Genomic DNA, 16066 nt, shown 5'->3' on the forward strand with positions numbered 1-16066 from the left:
TACAAACTGGGGGAGAGAGAGAAGACAGGAGGTGAATGCAAATGTCTGGAAGGTAGCACATAAAACTCCAAACCCTTATCTGGCCTTTCATCTGTAGTTAATAAGCCTCCTTGAAGAAATGGATTTGGAGAAAGGAGGTTTGAGGTAGGAGAGAGAGGAAGCATAATGGATGGGGTTAGGAATGGGAACCATGGGGGCAGCAAGAAAGGAGACAGAGGTAAGTGAGAGGTGAGGAGCGGTTAGTCAACATTCAGGGTCTTGCGGATTGTTTCTGTCAAAAAGATAAATTGATGATGGAGTCAGATTTTTTTTGATGCAATCTTGTTTATTTACAAAGAATGTGCATAAAGTCTTGTTTCCCTGAATACAGGAAGAATCAGAAGACAGTTTCCTTATTCAATATTCTCAGCCTCTTTTTCCAACTATCACTCTGCCCCAAAAGTTCTTTGTCTTAGCTTTCTCATATTCTCTATATGATATGAATGACTGTAGTGGAGTGGTCACCTGCTCCTGCCTGGAGAGGGCTGGGGCAGGGGGAAAAGCTGGGCTGATTGGGAAAACAGCCTCAGCTGTGGCCATGCCCCAAACAGACCCAGCTGGCCCCATAAAGGCCAGGGAAAGCCAGGATTAAATTACTGTAAAGTGGCTGCACAAATGGTTGAAAGTCTGTACTCAAAGAGTGGTTATCCATGGTTTGCTCTCAAACTGGGGGGGACATATAAGTGCGGTCACGTAGGAGTCTGTCCTGGATACAGTACTATTCAGTATTTTCAGAATTGCATTAAGTAATGTGATGAGCAGCTGTCATTTGTGAGTCTTTCCTTCTTCCTCTCCTTGTAACTGTGTGTGGATTTTAAAAATGTTTTTTTTCTTGTCAATTGTTATTTGATGGCTGCTGTGCCATGTGTTTTATTATTGAAGGCAGGTTGAAGAAGCACACTATGACCTTGGAACAGAAGGCAGTGAGATTTGAGGTGTTTTTTAGATCTTGGGGTTGTTCATTCCAAACTTTGCAACTGGCCCTCCTAGAAAGCTGCGTCTTCTGGCAAAACAAGCTTTACCCTGGCAATAGACATGCCGTTTCCATTGTTAAACTAAATACTAGTGTTAAGGAATTCCACGATGTAAAAAATGAAGAATGCAAAACATTTTTAATGACCGATTTCTTAGTATCAGTAAAGTTCTTCATGCCTGTTCTGTCGAATTGGAGCTATTTTCTGGCTGCAGCTGGGCAGGTGCACTGCTGGGCAGAAGTGAAAAGGGCACAAATCTCAAGCAAAATGATTACCTAGTCCTCCACTGAATGGTAGGCAAGGCTTATGTCTAACATAGTCTGCAATGCTCATTGACTCCATGGTGGCATGGCCAGTTGAGCTGAGGAAACATAGCTAAGCCTCTTCTACCTCATAATATTCTTGGTTACCCATGCTGCTGCTTTTAGGACTAACAGTAAGTAGTGCTGTAGCCCCCTGATGCCACTGAGCAATTCCACCTGTGTCTGCCCTGTGCTGGCAGAAAGGCTTAGGAAATCTCTACTTGCCCAGCAGAGCTTCACTGCCCACAGCAGAGCTCCACTCCACAAGCTTGAATTTGGTCCCTTTGATGTTAATGGGACTACTTTCAGGATCAAGGCCTAAGTCTTTAGTAACAGCTTTAAGAAACCTTGATGACACAGATCTGCGTGAGGAATATACATTGTCATCAGGTGGCCAACAAACCTTATTTCTTATCAATTAATATACAATTTTGACATGTTGCACAACCGCATAAATATAATGCTATGCAAAGAATTCCCTTGAGAGAGATATTGCTGAAGGCATAATTATGTTTGAGCATTTACAGCTCTGCACTGCTGAATGCAGTAATTATCTCTAGTATAGAGCAAGTCTGTAATGACTGTCTCCTGTTTTCCCATATGAAGCATGCTCAGAAGTACACAAAGAACATGTGCCTGTATGGTAAGGGATAGTACCTGACTGTCCATCACAGAGAATAACATAACTGCCCCCAACAGCAGTTGAACTGGTAAAAAATTCTCATGCAAGAGTTTTCCATGGGAATATGCTGATGTGACAGAACTGAAAACATTCTGTGGGAATGTATTGGACATGAGGCAGGCAGGCTAGCTGGCCAGTCCACTTACACACCTGGTTTCCTGACAGCCTGCCCAGCTCCCTGGGACACCCAATTCCTTAGCAGCTTCCCTGGTGGGATCCTGTACTCTTGAGCTGCTTAGCTCCCCAGCTCGCTGGCTCCTTGGGATGCCTGCCTGGGTAGTAGGTAGGCTGAGCGGCCAAGTAAGTTGACTAGTCAGTCAATTAGTAGGCTTGCTGGCCTGAAAATTTTCAAAAACGTCTGTTCTGGTTCTTGCAAAACATAATTTTTTTAAATTTCTGCCCTGAAGAAACTTTCACATTTCCAACTTGTCTTTCCAGTTCTGAATGAAATTTTTTTTTTGGAAATGCAAATGGAATGGGAATTCCGTGTTCCACACAGCTCTGCCCAGAAGTCAGGACTATTGAAAATAAATATAGGGTTACCATACGTCCTCTTTTTCCCGGACATGTCCGGCTTTTCGGCATTCAAACCTCCGTCCGGGGGGAATTGCCAAAAAGCCGAACATGTCCAGGAAAATGGCGGCTCTGCTCCTCCCCTGACTCTTCGGCTCTGTTTAAGAGCCGAGCTGCCCGAGCGCTATGGGCTTCAGGCAGCCCCCTTGCCTCCGGACCCCAGCCGCCGGCCGGGCACTTCCCCTCCCGGGCTCCGGCAGCGCAGGGTCCGGAGGCATGGGGGCTCTGTTTAAGAGCCGAGCGCTATGGGCTTTGGGCAGCCCCCATACCTCCGGACCCTGCGCCGCCGGAGCCCGGGAGGGGAAGTGCCCGGCCGGGGCGCAGGGTCCGGAGGCATGGGGGCTGCCCGAAGCCCAAGCGCTACCGGCTTCATGGTTTGCCGGGCAGCCTCCAGACCCTGCGCCCCCGGCTGGGCGCTTCCCCTCCCGGGCTCCAGCTGCGCTGGGGAAGCGCTGGCCGGGGGCGCAGGGTCTGGGGGCTGCCCGGTAAACCGTGAAGCCGGTAGCGCTTGGGCAGCCCTTTCCGCGTGGCTGGGAGTGGGAGGGAAGAGGGGGCGGAGTTAGGGCGGGGAAGGGGTGGAGTTGGGGCGGGGCTGGGGTTGGGGAAATGGGCGGGGTCAAGGCCCATGGAGGTCCTCTTTTTTTATTTATTAGATATGGTAACCCTAAATAAATATAGAACTCTAAATTAATAGAACAAACAAACATTGGGTGTTAATTGCCAAGGGATTAAGAAAAGGCATCTTCTCTCTCAGCATCATCGTTTAAACAATAAAGATAAACAGAAATAATTAATTTTCCTAGGACAGTTGCCAGAGATGCAATAATTAAGATATTTAAAAGTCACTAGAGGTGCTCAGAAAAAAAATCAGCCAGGATAGAAGAGGTTTAGCTGCTACTAATACCATCTACTTGAGTCTGAAAGGTAGGGAATCAAGGTATGAACCTTTCACAGAGGCCGTCAGGTTATTTAAATTAGTAGGATAAGTCCTGAGAGAGCAAGGAAAAATAAATAATTGACTGGACGTAGCCACAACTGGAGTAGTTTCCTTCTGATGGCTCAGATATTGTGATGATGAGGGCCATGTTGGTATTTTGATGGATAGATAGACCACAGACATAATAAAGCTTTGATCAAGATTTGAGGCACAGGCAAGTTTAGTATTCTAATAATTGTAGTTATGCAAGCCAAGAGAAGTGTAATTGTATCTCATGCTTCTAGGTATACACTATTCACTTTAAGGCTCAGGAAGGAATCAAACTCCTTCACATGGCACAATTCCGTCAGTGCATCATGGTTTCTGTTGGTGTGTGTGTGTGTGTGTGCGCGCGTGCGGTGTTCTATTTTACCATCTGCTGAAGTGTTAGGTCCTGATCCTGCAGTAAGCTACAGGTGGGTGGACCCAGATAACTACACAGAACCCCAATGAAGTCAATGGAGGCTTGCCTGCTCAGAGCTCTTAGCAAGATTGGAGCTTTGGACATTGACTGATGCTGCAGATTGGATAAAACTGGATGGACAGTTTTGTCTGCTCAGATGTGGAAAAACCAAGGGATGACATTTTCAAATGCACCTAAGTCACATTTTCAAAAGGGACTCAGACCCAGACTTATGAGGAGAGGCTGAGGGAACTGGGCTTATTTAGTCTGCAGAAGAGAAAAGTAAGGGGAGATTTGATAGCAACCTTCAACTACCTGAAGGGGGGTTCCAAAGAGGATGGAACTAGGCTGTTCTCAATGGTGGCAGATGATAGAATAAGGAGCAATGGTCTCAAGTTGCAGTGGGGGAGGTCTAGGTTGGATATTAGGAAAAACTATTTCACTAGGAGGGTGGTGAAGCACTGGAATGGATTACCTAGGGAGGTGGTGGAATCTCCATCCTTAGAGGTTTTTAAGGCCTGACTTGACAAAGCTGGGATGATTTAGTTGGGGTTGGTCCTGCTTTGAGCAGGGGGTTGGACTAGATGACCTGCTGAGGACTCTTCCAACCCCAATATTCTATGATTCTATGATCCTCAAAGATATAAGTGCCTATGAGGCAGATAGGCACCTTGTGAAATTTTCAAAAACAACAATGCAAATGGAAGTTAGGCACATACATGAAAATCCCACTAGGTGCTGGTCCACATCTTTAGATGCCTACATACCCTTAAAATTTTGGCCCTTAGGCTTCAAAGTCACATTGATGATTTTGAAAATTTTACCCTCGTTTCCTAAGAAATTTTGGTCATGCTATAGGGAGGACAAAATCTGGTTTAAAATCTGAATAAGCTATATGTATGTGTACATAAAAAAAGGAAAAATACATGTATGATCCAAAATGTAAAACAAAGCAGATGGAAGACAAAGAAAAGAATACCAGTTAAGCTTGCAATCCTGTAATACTGTGTGATTATAATAGTTTGTCATAACACATCAAATTACTTCTGATGTAATCTTATACAAGTTTAGAACTGAAATGATTGTGCTTTTTCATTTTGGTAGCTGCTTGCATTTTGGATGACAAACATAAGACATACTATTGGCTTTAGTAAGGTAATAGGTGAGAGGAATTATTTGTGTGTGTGTGTGTGTGAGAAGGCACTGTAGTTGGTCCTGGCACATTTCCAACAGAAAGTGAGAACCCCAGTCTTTCTTTCCTGGTTTCAGAGAATTAAGTAAAACTGTGTGTTTGTCAGCAGGTTGAAACAAGTCCATTAGAAAGTGTTTTCCATAGTGTAATAAGACATTTACAGATGACTGCAGAGTTGATGGCTGTGTACTCATTTATTGTTCCTTTGAGACAGTCACTTAGAGAAACCTTGTTTTTTCTTCTCAATATGGTACAGCCTGTGTTCAAGGGTAAAGTCTACTGTGTAAAGTGAAGTGTGCATAGTAAGATCCAAAATTTATCCATACAGGAACCAACTATCTTGTCTCCATATAAGGAAGAATTGGGTAATAGATTATGGTTGGGACTTCCAAAGGAGCCCGGAGCACAGTGGTCAGTTACTGAGCACCCCCACATGGCCAGAGGTCACTGTGTGGCACTCTGCCTGTTTTCACCCTCTTCAGGGCCCTTTAAGAACTCAGCATTCAAAGGTGGTTCAGACAATCACCACAAGAGAACCTATTTATTTAGTCCTCTGGTACATACTGGCCCTCTAGGCCTCAAACTCAGTTCAGTGCCTCTAATCAATCCAAAATAACAGAAAACACAAACTCTCACAAAGGTAGCCTTTTCAGACTCTCCCCTGCTTGTATATGGTCTCTCCCAGGCCTGCCTTCCTGGTTGCCTGGAGAACTTTCTCCCTGCTTCTTCTGCTTTCCCCCTGCTGACTCCAGGACCTGCCAGAGCCTTCTTGCTCACTATAGCCCCCCAGGCTCCCTCCATTCAATGTAGGTTCCTGCTTATTTTATCCTGGGAGCACTTGATTTATCTCAGGTGAGGTTCAATTTGTAATCAGGGCTGGTTTAGCCCCAGACTCTCCATCCCATGGCCCAGCCACCCTTCAGAAGCTTCTCCCTCCAGCATCCAGCCAGTCACTGGATGCCCACAGAAATACCAAAGGGACAGAATACACAGCAGCCTGCCGGCTCAGCTGAGGACACACACCTCCCTTTAATACAACAGCACTAAGATGAATTCATAATAAAACAAGAATAAGTTTATTAATAAAGAGCAGAGATTTAAGTGATACTATGCAGCAATAATAGAAACAGAAATTATTATAATAAAACAAAAGTATAACATGCTTCTAAGAAACAACAAATAACCTTAGTAGGATCCAAGCTTTGTCCAAAGCAGTTATCTCACCTATAGCTACTTCTCAGCACCACCATAGCTGGAGATCCATTCATAGATGCAAAGAACACTGACCTCTTTGGTTCCTCAGTGATGGAAAACAAGATGCCCTTTTGCTTCTCTTTATATTCCCCAAAGTCCAGCGTCTTTGTCTCAATGGTCAGGTGATGTCCTGGGGTTCAGACCTCAGGATGTCCTCCAGTGTGCTAATACTGTGAAGTTTCCCCATCCTCCTAATACCTTGCTTTTCTGTTGACTTAAAATGCAAATGAAGTGTCCTTTGTGTTGGTTTCACAATACTTGATTCACAAAAGGTAAATCAACATTCCTTTGCCTGGAGAAGACTTGTTTACCAACCCTTTTAGGTTACATGGTTTAAACGTATTCTTAATATACGCCTACAACTTTTTAATTAACACCCACACATATAGCACTCAATGGCTATGATGATGCGTACGACATGAGTTTTCATTTGATATCTTACATGACATTCTTTACGATAAATACTATAACAGCAGTGTGTTAGGTGTAGCGAGTGTGTGTGGCCTGATAGAAGCTACAAAGCAATTTGCCTTCTGCCAGTTGGCATTGAGGGTCTCTTAGGGTCATACCTCCCCTATTACAATGATGCAGTAAGGTCCACCACTGGCTGATCTGTAGGCGTTGAATCAGAGTTCCTGGAGCCTTTCCCTGCTGTCTCCTCCAGACAGGGCCTTTCTTCACTGGCAGAGCCTTTCCCTGGGAAGGCAGTGGGATGCTACACTGCTCAAAATACCTGTGTAGACGTGGGAGAAACTGCTTGGGCATGTAGAGATCCCTGTAGGGTACATACCCTAAGGTTAGGTGAGTAGAGAAAAGACACGCCAAACAATGTCTCACCATCTACACTGGTATGTATACCCATGCTAGGAGGGCTTGCAGTGTACATACACGACATGCTGCCGCAAGTACAGACATAGCCTGTGTCTGCAGTCATTTTAAAAAAACAACCCCAAATAAATATTAATTGACTCTATCAGATTGCTCTCGCTCTTCTGAAATGTAATACAATTATTTAAGAAAAGGATATCTAAAACATAGAAAGAATGAGAGGGAGGTTCTGAGGTCTGTATGATTTGAGGGCTGAAATGGTGCTTAACACTCTTGAAACAGTCTATTTATAATTCTTTGAAATACAAGTCAGTTTTTAGCTGCAAAGATAAAACTGTAATTGTAGACAACAATATGCAGTACTTAAAAGGGCTGCACAAGATGAAATAACTTTTGTGGTAACTGAAAAGCCAGAATGAGGCAGTTAACATTTTGACTTTAATCAATTTCCCAGTTATCTATTAAAGACATATTTGTTGGGAGGCCATAGAATATCAAGAAGTTCTGAAAAATCTGTCATGAGGAAGAGCTTTGATATCTCTTGGAAAGATTCTGAAACCTTAAATTGCATTGAGAAAAGATTCAAACTTTACATCAAAATACCGCACAGAATCAGGTTGCTATTGATAAGTTAATATGGGTGTTATAGAGCTGACACAGCCCGGAAATGATGTTTTCCGACCTGGGCCCTGGAATAAACAAAAATGGGTTGCATTATATTTATATCTGGAATAGTTTCCTCATTCCACACTAAGAGGAACAACTTGAGATCTGTAGTGTCACTGGATAACTTAAACTGAAACTGGATTCTTTCATTTGAACAATAATTTAGGCATGTTATTCTTGTTTCACTGGGAGCTACATGGGTTCAGAGACAGAGGCAAAAAAACAAAACGAATACAGCTCAATAAGCACACTTTTTTTCAAGCATAAATTTCTCTGCAATGTATTTGCTCACCAGTAGGTGTCACTGTACTGCCAACTGAAAAACTGCATAAAAGAGCCTCATTTTTGAAGCACTATAACTTTAGCCTGTATATTAAGATGGTACAAAAACAAACAAACAAAAATCTTCTTCACATAGAAGTAACTTTCACCTACTGCTTCATAGCTTTCATAGAAGTAACTTTCACCTACTGCTTTCACTGCTGAGGATTCTTCCTCGGTCTTTTATGATTTTTTCTGAACCTTGTTGCAGAACCTACAGAGACACGTCTGGACCTGGTAATGCTATATCATTCAGGCCCCAAAAGGCGGTGATAAATTAATTCTAATTGCTGCATCTGCCTGGTGCTGGGTTGTTGTGTACAGTGGAATGGAAGGCAATAAATGAAAGGCTTTATTTTATTACTTACTGTGTGCTTTCTATTAAGCAGGAAATTCCAAAATATTTCCTATTCTTATGGTAAAGGAGTTGAATCTTACTGTCATGGCCAGGTCCTTCTCTCTCTCTCCAGAAGCTAGAGAGAGAGTGTCTCTTCTACAGCCTCTAACCTTCAGCCCTCTTATAGGGCCAGCTGTGGCCTGATTGGGGCGTGGCCCCACCTGTGGCTGCTTCCCCCAATCAGCCTAGCTTTTCCCCGCCACAGCCCTCTCCCAGGGCTGTTTTAAGCCCTTCAGGGCAGGAGCAGGGTGACCACCCCGCTACAGTAGTAATATAACATTGCAAATGCACCTATTGCTATTATCTGTGATTGATGTCAGCCCCAGGCAGCATATGTTGTGAACTAATAAAGATGAATTAAGTTTCCATAAATAGACTTTTATTGCAAACTTATGCAAACAGACATATTTATAACTGAATGAAACTTTATAAATACAGGGAAAAAAACTTTTGAAGGGGAAAGAATAGTCATTTTAATTTCACAAGCACATACACCAACCATATCTCTCTCAGGTCAGTGTATGTGCGGTTGTGATTATCTGTACTTTCCTCTGGAGTGGAGTGGTGGGGTAGTGCAGTGGCCCCGGAGGCCATGTGGATGCGGGGTACGTAGGAAGTCCTGGAATGCAGTTCTCTACAGGCTGCAGAGAGAGGGGAGCACAGGTCTGTTGACTCTGAAGGTCAACAAGAGTCTCCAGTATGTCTATTTGCCATTTGAAAAGTGCTACCATCTTCTGCTGTACATCTCTCTCCTTTTCTCCTCTCCGCTCTATCCCCGTCCATTCTGTCCATGAGGGTGACCCTCCAAGCCCTGTGCTCTGTATCCGAAGCACCAGCGGCTTGTAGGATCTCTTGGAATATGTCATCCCTTGTCCTCTTCCTTCTCCTCCCACTGGCGTGGATGGAGAGACCCTCCCGGACACATTTCCAGCTGCAAAAGGTACAATGCACAGAGGTACTATGGTGAATGTATTCACAAGATAAATGGAAACTGGGTATACAGAACTCACTCCCCTTGATCCACGCAAGTTGCAAGCACTACAGGCTCACTTCTCCTTGGGATTCATAGAGCATGGCAGCAGTCCCAGCAGTGGTGATTCTGGCCTGGGGAGGAGGTCTGAGTTGGGACAATAATTGTGGGAGGGGATGGGCATGAGTATTTGCGGCTAGGGCAATTGAACCGAATACTGGCACTGTTCTCCACAAGCGGTGGTGATTTTAGCTGATATCTCACTCCTGAGGGTAACGGAGGCTGAAAGCTCTTGCACATGTCTGGCTGCAGATTGGGGTCTGTATGCTGCTAGCCTGTATGCTGCAATGGTGCCTGCTGAAGTAATTGCTGAGTGGCATGCGAACGTGTCCTACCGCAGGGAAGAAATAAAGCAGCCTTCCCCAGAAACCTTTGGCAGAGGATTTCAGACTGCCTCCAGGAAAGTTTCCTCGAGATCTCTATGGAGGGACATCTTGGTGCACATAAACAAACTGTTCTTCAGGGCCCCATCTGTACAGGGGAGTGAGAAGCAGAAAGCAACTCTAGCGCTATTGGTTATTTCACTACCTCTTCTAGCATGATTAAAAAAGAGTAAATGAACAGCTGTGTCCCTGCAATATCAAAGCAAACTGCATACTTACCAGAGGTTCCTTCTCCTGCTTCAGGCTAACCCATGCTGGACTGCTCTGGAGTCAAAAATAGGTCCTGGCTCACTGCACTACTAGATCCCCCAGTCGCCTGTCCCCCATACTCCTCCTCATTCAACACCTTCTCCTCACTGTTCACTCCAGGAGCCTCTGACTTCTCTGAAGTATCTACAGGGCTCTTGGGGATGGTAGTGGGGTCTCCACCGAGGATGGCATGCGACTCTTTGTAAAAGTGGCATGTCTGAGGCTCTGCACCAGAGTGACTGTTGGCCTCCCTTGCTTTCTGGTATGCCTGCCGCAGCTCCTTGGCTTTCACACGGCACTGCTGCACGTTCCTCTTGCAGCCCTTCTCCCCCATGCCCTGAGCAATCTGCTCATGGAGATCAACGTTTCTACGGCTGGATCGGAGCTGTGCCTGCACAGCCCCTTCTCCCCACAAACCCAGGAGATCCAACACCTCCTGTGTACTCCAGGCAGGAGCGCATCTGCAGTGTGTAGCCAGCATGGACAGCTGGGCAGTTGCTAGGCGAGCTCTCCACGCCGAGCAAACAGAAATGGACTTTTTAAAATTGGTGGGGCTATAGAGGGTGGGGTGTGTGCCTCTGTATCTGGCCGTCAGGCAGCAGAGTTCAAAATGGAGACCAGAGCAGTCATGACATAATCTCCTTTACATCAACCTAACTCTGTAGTGCAGACTAGGCCTCTATGGTGTCTTATCTGGGCGGGTGAGGGGGTGTTGAGGGGAATTACCTGTATGCAGTTTAGTGCATCTGTGTTCAAGGTAAAAAGGACTTGTGTGTATTTTGTACATAAAGAAATTACATTAGAAATTCCCCATAATGTTTGTCACCAATTTATTTTCCTGTTGGAAAATAACCCAGTGTGTAATGCCTCAAAATCTGCTGGCATTCAGGAAAGGGGCAACACTTTGAAAGTCACCTGCCATTTATTGTGACAAAGCATAGAGAGCATAACTAAAAGGCTTATGCAAAACCACTAGTTCTGGCTCACTGAACACAGAAATATTTGTAGCTCTTTAAGTAATCTAAGATATGTGAGGAGCAGCTTGAGTGTTCCATTGGAACTGTAATACTTAAATCTTCAGGACCCAGGCAAATTCGTAGACTTTCTTTTGTCTTTATGTACAAAAGCCATATGGATGATTTAATCTCACAGCCTTTCAAATTGCAAGTCTCTTTTATGTATATCTAACTTTTCCATAGAGCCAAGTTCCATTTTTTTATTAACTAACTTCAGATGAGCACAGGTCCTATGTGTTTCTTTGTGGATGAAATTTTTGTCATTTATTATTATTTATTATTGTTGCAACATTACCCAGGGTATAATCTGGACTGCTGAATTACTGTGCCTCCTCCATTCTCCAGCCTGGGATGCCTTTTACACTTCTGTACTGCTGAACAGCCACTCCTGGCCAGTTAACACACAGCCTCCAGCATGTAACTTGCTCCCAGCTACACGGTACTGAGTGCTACTAACTAGCCGCTCACGAATTACACTGCAGAAAAACACCAGCAGATTCTCTAGGCCTAGAATTTTGCCCAGAAATGTGCATCTTGTATTGCCCAGCACCTTGCTGAACAATGCAAGCTCATATAAAGTCCATCATTTTATCAAAGGAAAATGATATGCACCAGCTTTGTTATCCCAAATAGAGTTTCCCACACACTTTAATCCATACACACTGGTTAGATAAAATGGTGAAACAAGTTTATTAACTATAGAAAGAAAAGAGAGATTGTTAAGTGACTACAAGTAATGAGGTATAAAGGTCAGGATTGGTTACAAAAGAAATAAAAAGATAACATGCAAGCTAAATGCCTAACTTAACAAGCTAAGTGAACTTAAAAGCAAAAAGGTTTCTCTCACCATAAGCGTACAGCAGTTTGTACTGGCTTGCTTCAGCCAAGACTCCCCTACTCCCCCCTCCCCCAAGTTCAGTTCTTTAAGAGTCGTTGATGTCATGAGCAGAGATGAAGGAGGAAAGTGAGGTCAAGCATTTTTCTCCCTTCTTTATAATTCAGTTCCTTGTGCTAGAAACATTCTTGCTGAATCATGGTGACTAACACCTTGTGAACGTGAGGTTTGAACTGTCCTTGTGATGAAATATAAATTTCTTGTTCACACCTTCCCCTTGCCAGAAAATGGTCACTTAACTAAGTGATAGCCCACTTGACTTGTTGAAACTTGTCTGGGGGTGCCAGTGTGTCTTTGTCTTGGAAGAACTGGTTGGGCCTGCCTTTCTAACTCTTGATTACAATGATATTATACAGTAGAAACTTATAATTTTACATGCAATGTTGATACACATATTTTACCAGGACAATAATGTTCAGCATATTATGAGTTTTCAAATCAGGGGTGGTGCTGGGAGAGGGCTTGTGGGGGCTATAGCTAAGCAAAAATTTCCCCCCCCCATAGCCAGACCATAGGAGGTGCCACTCTCCAGCCTCCCAACTCTGAAGGCGGAATGGAGAGAGCAGAAGTGGCTGCTGAGTGGGTGCCCAGCTGTAGCAGTAGCAAAGAAGTAAGCCCAGGCAGGGTGCCGGGGTGCCTAAGAGCAGCTCTCGGCTCATGTCGCTGCTCTCCAGGGCAGGTGCAGGGTCCGGAACTCCCCACAGTGGCCCAGACTGACCTGCTTCAGCCCGGGCTCCTGGGCCCCACCCTCCACAGTCACTGCTCCCTGAGGGCTCTGCTGGCTCCAATGCCAGGTCCTCTTGCTGAGGCAGCTCTTACTGGCTGTGATCAACCAGCGCCCTGCACTGCCCAGCTCTGGCTTCCAGCCTCTGACCTGGTCTGGAGGGCCCGTGGTCTCATAGCAAGGGGGGGCTCAGCCCCCCCCATTTTCTGTCTCGTCCACTTCAGCCCCCACTTGTGCCTCCTCCCACTTCAAAGATACCTCACAAGGCATAATTTTTACAAAATGTATCATAGTCGTGTAAAAGTAGTGAACATTAATAATTATGTCAGTCTATAGCATTATTAGTTGTATTGAAGAAGCACCTAGGAACCCCAGCCATGGAGCAGGACCCCATTGTGCAAGGAGCTGTACATGCTTAAAAATATGCATTTCCTAAATGTTCCATTAAAGGTATCCTTGTAGGGCAGCATCTTTCTGTACCACTGTCAATACCAGTCTTTCAAACTTTTATGGTCTTCGTTTAGTTATAGTAATGGCTGACTCTATTGCAGTAAATCTATTTGATTACATAGTAGCATGTGCCTTTTTCCTGTAGCTATCTCCACTATAGATTGTCAGGCTTGTTTTGTAGTTTTGAATTGTTTCCTGTCAATTGTTTAAACAGGTCAGTTCTGGGAAATTGTATTAATGTATTTCAACTGGTAACAATTTTTTTACACCCTTTTCTAAAAAAAAATAGGTGACTCGTCCTCAGTGCCCATCCAGTGTGCCTTAAACCCTGTTCTGGAGGAACCACTTCTAGAAACAAGAGACTAGTTCATTGAGACGTGTCCATTCCAAGATTGGCCTCTCTGCTAAGACTGTCAATAAGAGCAAATTGCAATGGAAGATTTTATTGATGTGGCAATGGACTAGCACCACGGATTTACTTAACACTAGATGCTAAACAGTCATCAGATGGCAATGACTTGCAGTCGCTACTGACCTGGCCAGATTTGAATAGGTAAAATAAAGATGAAAACGCTGGAATGTTTTATCAATCCATGAATCACCCAATCTTTACAAAATGTACACATTTGGACATATTCTAGAGAGTGGCTATAGGGATTCTGTTCCTGCACTCTTTCAAAGGTCTCTGTTTCTTTTCAATGGAAGAGTTACTTTTCTTTTAAGCTTTGCATCCAGTTTTGTTCTCTTAATTGTTCTCATTTCTTCACTTTTATAACATGCACTGCATATACATTATCTATGGCAGATGGTAATTGTACAATAAATCTGTTTGCTTCAATTAACTTTTACTGCTCAAAAGAGATGAAACTATGTAAGTCATAATTAGTGTTACAATTACACAGCTCTCCAGTCTGTGTTTTGATCTACTGTATCATTCTTACACTGTTTTTACAAAAACCTCTCTGTTTACATGGTGTATTTCTTACTGAGCTGCAGTGACGCAGGTTTTTACATTAGTCATCAAGGTCATCTCACTTCTGGAAAGTAAAATGTTAGTATTATTATAGACTTCAAGCGCATCCTCACTGGTTGTGTGCAGAATCCAAGCACACTGCTGGTTCTGAACTGTGTAAGCTATGTTTCTGAGACATAGAATTCAAAACAATGGCCCCACTTTCTGCAAGATTCTCCTCAAGGTTGAGAGTGATGCAGATTTTAGAGAATTTAAGCTAATGACAGAATTTACCTTTATTTCTGCTATGAAATCTCAGCATGATAGTTTCCCTCTCTGCCTAAGATCCCTGTAAGCTGCGCAGCAGCCTATTTAGTGCCGCGCAGGCGCTCAAGGAACCTGTTTGGGGACCTGCTGGGGGAGGGGTGCCCCTCCTCCAGCCCCCACCTACCCTGGGCCCCAACCTGCCATGGCTGAGGTGCGGGGTGCCCCTCCCCCGGCCCCAACTCCTGCTGCTTTGTGGCCTGGGCTGGCCCCAAGCGTGTCCGGAGCGGCCCAGACCCAGCCCTGGACAGGTCACCCAGAACTGATGGGGCGGCGCAGCCGGATTGGGCCCAACCCCAAGCATGGTCGGGGCAACCCTCCCCCAGCCCAGATCTGCTGGGGCTGGGGGAGGGGCGCCTGTCCTGCAGCCCGAATTCCAGAGCTTCCACGGCGGGGAGAGTTGCCTCTCCACCCCACCCCAGGTGCTGCTGCTGCTGTGGGTAGAGAGAGCTGGGGGGAGTCCTCTCTCTCCCCGCTGTAGCCCCTGAGCACCTTCCTACACCCCAAACCCCTCATCCCCAGAGCCCACACCCCCAGCCAGAGCCTTCACACCCCTATACCCCAACCATCTGCCACAGCCCTGAGCTCCTCATCCCCGCTCCCCCCAGAGCCTGCACCCCCAGCCAGAACCCTTGCACCCCTACACCCCAATCCTCTGCCCCAGCTCTCAGCCCCTCATCCCCGGCCCCACCCCACCCCAGCCGGAGCCTTCACATCCCTGCCCCCCAACCCTCTGCCTGAGTCCTGAGCCCCCTCCCACACTCCGAACCCCTCTGCCTCACCCCCACCACATGAATTTTGTTCTGTGTCACACATCACCTCCATATTGGTGCACATAACAAAATTTATTCCACACATGGGTGGGAAAAATTAGAGGGAACACTGCTTTCTGCTATTTATTAAATAATATATACAGCAGACATCTTCTAAATTGCTAGCAAACTTTGTTACATATTTGTATTATGGTAGTGCCCAGATGCCCTATCAGGACTGGTCAAGATCCTATTGTGCTGCCCAGACAACACAAGGAGACAAAGGCCTGCTCTATACTACAAAGTTACGTCGACGTAAGCTATCTTGCATCGACCTAGTTGTGCATGTGTTTACACTTAAAATTGTCTCCCACTGATGTAAGTGCTCTTTTACAACACCACAGTAACACCACTTCCCTCAGCAGCGTTGAGCCATGGTTGATGTACTAAGGTTGACACAGCGTAAGCGTAGACATTGTGTTACCTATGTCAACCCTAACAGTCCTCCAGCACCTGTCCCACAATGCCTGACCTGGACCTCTCCGGTCACAATTATGAACCCCACTGCCCAGGGGTCATGGAGACTTTAAAGCTCCATGAATTTTTGAAATGCCTTTTTTCATGGTTGCACAGTTTCGTGAGAATACCTACCAGCTCTCCACTGTTGTGCGCAGCTGCCCAGAT

At 45.1% G+C, this 16066-nt stretch overlaps 1 long non-coding RNA gene across 1 annotated transcript in view; it reads left to right on the forward strand.

The window, feature by feature from the left end:
• The window catches only part of LOC135982266 (uncharacterized), a 71876-nt gene extending 56708 nt beyond the window's left edge, over nucleotides 1–15168 (forward strand). The window contains exon 3 of the long non-coding RNA XR_010599533.1: nucleotides 13644–15168. This is a non-coding gene — a long non-coding RNA (uncharacterized LOC135982266). The remainder of the gene's footprint in view (nucleotides 1–13643) is intronic.
• The last annotated feature ends 898 nt before the right edge of the window (nucleotides 15169–16066 follow it).

The sequence above is a fragment of the Chrysemys picta genome, chromosome 3 (assembly GCF_011386835.1).
Source record: "Chrysemys picta bellii isolate R12L10 chromosome 3, ASM1138683v2, whole genome shotgun sequence".
NCBI classification, from domain to species: Eukaryota; Metazoa; Chordata; order Testudines; family Emydidae; genus Chrysemys; species Chrysemys picta.